We start from the raw sequence: 5,260 nt of genomic DNA on the forward strand, positions 1-5,260 counted from the left end.
TTATGCAGGACTTAAAGTCAAAGACAGGCAGGCTGGGAAGGCTAAGGAAAGCAGTTACAGGCCCGCCGCTTCCAAAGGTGAGACAGGCCCAGGCCTCACCTATTGTGAAGAGTCTCATTTTAAAATACAAATGAATGCCAAAAGGCTATAATATTTCTCGTCCCTTTCATTGGATGGCCCTGTCTATGCAGCTGGTGCTGTATGTATAACCCCGCCTGGCAATAGGGGCTCGTAAGAGTGAGGCCTGGACTAAAACATCAGTTTCCCTTTGCTCTCCTCCCCCTTCTCTGCTCTAGCCTACCAATATCCCCAGCTTCACCCTCATGACAGCCCTTGGCTTTGGGAGGGCAATGACCAAGACAGGGAGGCACCCAAGCAGGGTGGCCAACTGGCCTAGTTTGTCCAGGATATGGGGCTTTCAGGCTAAAAGCAGGAAAGTCCTCGGCTAACTAAGTATGTTGGTCACTCAGACCTGTCAGGTTCTGGCTGAGCAAACAAACGTATATGCTGGTGTTCCCTGAAGCTGCCTGAGAGTGTGAAAGATAGACTTGGAAGCAGCCAGGTTTGGATTTGAACCTAGCCTCTCCCATCACAGGGGGCAAGATTCATGCTCACTTCCCTGGGCCTTTGTATTCTTATTTGGGAGATGTCAAAAAGGCTATAATATTTCTTGATCTCCTGACCTCAGGAGATCTGCCCACCTTGGCCTCCAGAAGTTCTGGGATTACAGGCATGAGTCAATGTGCCTGGCCAGCCCCATGCTTTTAACCTGTTTGTTTTAAATAGAGACCAACAGATTCTACAGTATTTAACAAATATTTGAGTGTCTGGATTTATCAGACTCAAAGGATACAGCTGTGGATGGAGCCAACAATGTCCCTGCTCTTACGGCGTTTACATGTTGATGGGAGGAGGCAAATGATAAATAAGTAAATGAATTAATGGAAGCATCTGAGAGAGAGAGAGCAGGGCTATGAAGAAAATAGGGAAATGGGATTGAATACGTGTCAGTAAGGAGAGGGTGATGGGGGTGGCCTACCTGGGTTAAGACGGTCAGGGAAGGGCCCCTGAGGAGGTAGAATTGAGCGGAGCCTTGAGAGATGAGGACCCAGCCTTGATATTACCCCCAGGTGGAAGACTAAGGGCAAAGGTTAGAAGGGGAAAGGATGGGAGATGTTTAAGACAAAGGAAAAACTACAGTTGTGACCAGAGCACAGTGAGTGAGCGTAGCTATAATAGGAGACACAGGTAGAGAGGTGTGCGAGCCTTTGGATTTAAGGGCATCCAGGTAGCTGCCCTAGGGGAAATGGACTGCAGGAGTGAGAAAGGAAGCAGGTCCCCCAGAGGCCCAGGCTGTGGGAGGAAAGTCATCCCAGGCAGACGGAGGCTGGAGGAAAGCAAAAGACAGGGCTGGGAATGCAAATTCTCCAAGAGCAGCAGTTCAATACAGGTATTGATCAACTTACAACCTATGCAACTTACGACCATTCGACTTTACGACCACAATTGCTAACCATGACTGCTCTGCGTCTGGCAGCGCAAACGTTGCCCAGCTGGGCATACGACAGTGCGGACCAGCTTCCAGCAGCACTACTATCTCCACGTGCACCATTTCAACTCTACATATAGCCTACTCAGCTTACGACCAAATCGTGTTACGACCCGTCTGCCGGTCCCAATCGTGGTCGTAAGTCGAGCACTAGCTGTAAAGGAATATTAGTTGGATTTGGGCAGGGCACGGTAGCTCATGCCTGTAATCCCAGCACTTTGGGAGGCTGAGGCAGGTGGAGTCAGGAGATTGAGAGCATCCTGGCCAAGGTGGTTGAAACCCTGTCTTTACTAAAAATACAAAAATTAGCTGGGTGTGGTGGCACGTGCCTGTAATCCCAGCTATTTGGAAAGCTGAGGTAGGAGAATCCCTTGAACCAGGGAATTGGAGGTTGCAGTGAGCCAAGAACGTGCCACTGTACTCCAGCCTGCTGACAGAGCAAGACTCCATCTCAAAAAAAGAAAAAAAAAAAAAAGAAATATTAGTTGGATTTGAATTCTCAGCCATACTGCAGCTTCATCCCCCCAACAGTGACCCAAGTGTCACATCCCACACACCTCTTCGGAGGAGGCACTCAATAAAAACACGTTGCGTTGAATGCCAGTTAGTCACTCTGACAGTACTCCTGTCTACATCGGTGGGAATAATTGAGAATTGACGTTTCTACCTGACAAGGCATCGGCCCTGACTCTGCAGGTGTGGTAGAGATCTCAGTTTAAATGGCTTGCTCCAAGAAAGTACCAAAGAGGAGCACGAGGGCAGAATTATCTGATTAGGCAATGTGGAACTCTGCCTATTCCCTAGGCTGGGCCCCAGGCCCTTGGCAGCAGCAAGGAGCTGAGCACATTTGCTGGGAAACAGCTTCCTCCACACCTTCCTGACAGTGGGAAGTCCTCAGACTTACCTGCACCTCATATGCACTACTGGGGTTTTGTTGTGACTTTTGATGGTAAGCAATAGCAAATGGAGCCAGGTGATCTGAGCTAATCCTGTTTGCCAACTGCATAATGTGTCTTCCAGAAATGTGTTTTGAACCAAGTCCTCTTTAGAAAGGACATGAATATATGAATTAGAATATAAATTTTAATGCATGAATTTTAAATACATGAATTAAAGAATAATACCAGATAGTATATGATCAAGTACCGAGTTACACTATTCAGGTTATAAAATGTGTAATACAGATATTGGATGGCAAAGGTGGCCAACAGAGAGCTTCCTGGACCAGGCAAGGGACCTAGGTAGGTGAGGTGTAGGGGACAGGGACTGGGTCCAATTGGAGAATACATTTCACCTGCAAGGCAACTACCACTTCTCTCCAGCAATTTATTGCCATCCTGGAACATGGGTCTGATGGTCTCGTATCTTTATTTTATTTATTTATTTAGAGACAGAGCCTCTCTCTGTCACCCAGGATGAGTAGCTGGAATTACAGGCATGACCCACCACACCCGGCTACTAATTTTGCATTTTTAATAGAGAGGGGTTTTCACCATGTTGGCCAGGCTGGTCTCGATCTCCTAATCTCAAGTGATCTGCCTGCCTTGGCCTCCCAAAGTGCTGGAATTATAGGCGTGAGCCATCACACCCAGTCAAGTATCCTATCTTTAGATTTTTCAAATGAGGCTGGAAATGTGAATTTTTATGTGATATCTCCCAAGTTTTCAAAGTTTTGACAACTAGCTTAAAATTATTCAACAACTATTTGAGATGAGCAAAGCATTTTGAGAGCTATGCTATAACCTCTGACCAAGTGCTCTAGGTGACAAGATGGAGGATGAACCCTCAACAGGCATTGGTGGAAGAATCTACACCAGAGGCCAACTCTCAAAAGACATTTACTCACTTACTCACTCACTCACTGACTCATAAAACCAGGATGCAATTCTTGACCTATGGCCAAATTTTCCCCTAAGGCATCCATTAAGCATTTATTGAGTACCCACTTAGTGCTAGGCATTCAGATATAAAATAACTCGGGGCTCATTCCTTCTGAGACTTTATAGTTGGTCATTTCAAGATATGTTGTTGAGCCGGGTGTGGTAGCTCACGCCTGTAATCCCAGCACTTTGGGAGGCTGAGGGCAGGCAGATCACCTGAGGTTGAGACTTCGAGACCACCCTGACCAACATGGAGAAATTCTGTCTCTACTAAAAGTACAAAATTAGATGGGCATGGTGGCACATGCTTTGCTCATCTCAAATAGTTCGATTGAACCCGGGAGGCGGAGGTTGCGGTGAGCCGAGATGGTGCCATTGCACTCCAGCCTGGGCAACAAGAGCGAGACTCCGTCTCAAAAGAAAAAAAAAATTTTTAAAAGATAGTTCTTGAGCCACTATTATGCACCAGAGAACAGCTCATCAAATGAAAAGGAGAGACACCTAGACAGCTTGGCATTGCTTCCTCACCCGCCAGATCTCTGACCCAGAGTGCTGGTAGCAAATTGTCACACTACTGTGTCCTTCTCTCAACTCAGTTCTCCCGTCCCCAGCCATCTCAGTAGCACCTAGGAGCAAGTGGCCTCCCAAATCAGACAGTAGCAGAAGTCTCCCAATCTGATAAACATAGGATGACCAGCCATAATCTCTATAAGCCTAACTCTTGTCTATAATGGAGATCATATGATGGTGATGAATATCATTCAGGTAACAGCAGCCCCCAAACCATTTGCAATCAAATGTCTGGGGTGTGGGGGACTCATCAAGTCACATGTGCCTGAGGTCTTGGGACCCAGCTAGTGAATAAGTCTAAAACACCTCTAAGATGGAGCACTCTTCAGTCTGAAACTACTGAAATAGCATCCACACAGCACCCAGTAGGCTCACATTGGCCAAACTTATACTGTGATCTCAGGCTTGCTGAAGGACTAATTTCTAACCCAGCCCTGCCAATATTGATTGTTTGTACTCAAAATTACATAAGTAGATTGATTTTTATTTTTTTCTCTCAAACTGGAAAGGATCACAGTAGTGCTAGTATATTCCTGTTTCCACTTGCTGGTTATACACACTGGAAAAAAAAGTCAAAAGAAAGCAATGGAAGACGGAGTACAGGTCTTGAATTGCATCCTGAAGTCCCCCACGAATTAGTTTGGGTGTTTGCAGTGGCACCTAAACTTGTTTATTGTGAACTGAGCTGTTAATCCTCCACCCTCAACCGATCCATTATAAACAACAACGACAACATAAAACACTTCAGTAGCCTACATTTTAGATAAAAGAAACGAAACCAGTGGGGGGATGGGAGTGTCCTTTTGTGGTGGAGGTTAGGAAGCAGCAGTGGTCTCCTGTCACTTCCCTAAGTCAACAGGAAGGAACTATATCCTCCAGGGGCCTCTGCTAAGGACAATTAGGCAATTCCTGCATCTCCTAGCCCCCCCCAAAAAGCTGTCAGAGCTGCACAATTTCTCTCGCTACCCTACGAACTGGTACCTCCCTGGAAATAACAGTTTATGAACTTTGTACTAACTTCCAGGGACATCTAATAAACACAGCGGTGGTCTTGGGACCCAGCCAGTGAATAAGCCTTCGTTCTGTTTTATACTGTTTCCTTTCTGCAATTTTCTTTTCTATCCCAAAGTTTCTCATTACTAATTCTGAAAACACCTCTGAGATGGAGCACTCGTCAAGCCGTTCTGGTACAGAATCCTTTCTTGCGGCCAGGTGCGGTGGCTCATGCCTGTAATCCCAACACTTTGAGAGGCCAAGGCGG

Source organism: Cebus imitator, unplaced genomic scaffold (assembly GCF_001604975.1).
Source record: "Cebus imitator isolate Cc_AM_T3 unplaced genomic scaffold, Cebus_imitator-1.0 Scaffold13, whole genome shotgun sequence".
NCBI classification, from domain to species: domain Eukaryota; kingdom Metazoa; phylum Chordata; class Mammalia; order Primates; family Cebidae; genus Cebus; species Cebus imitator.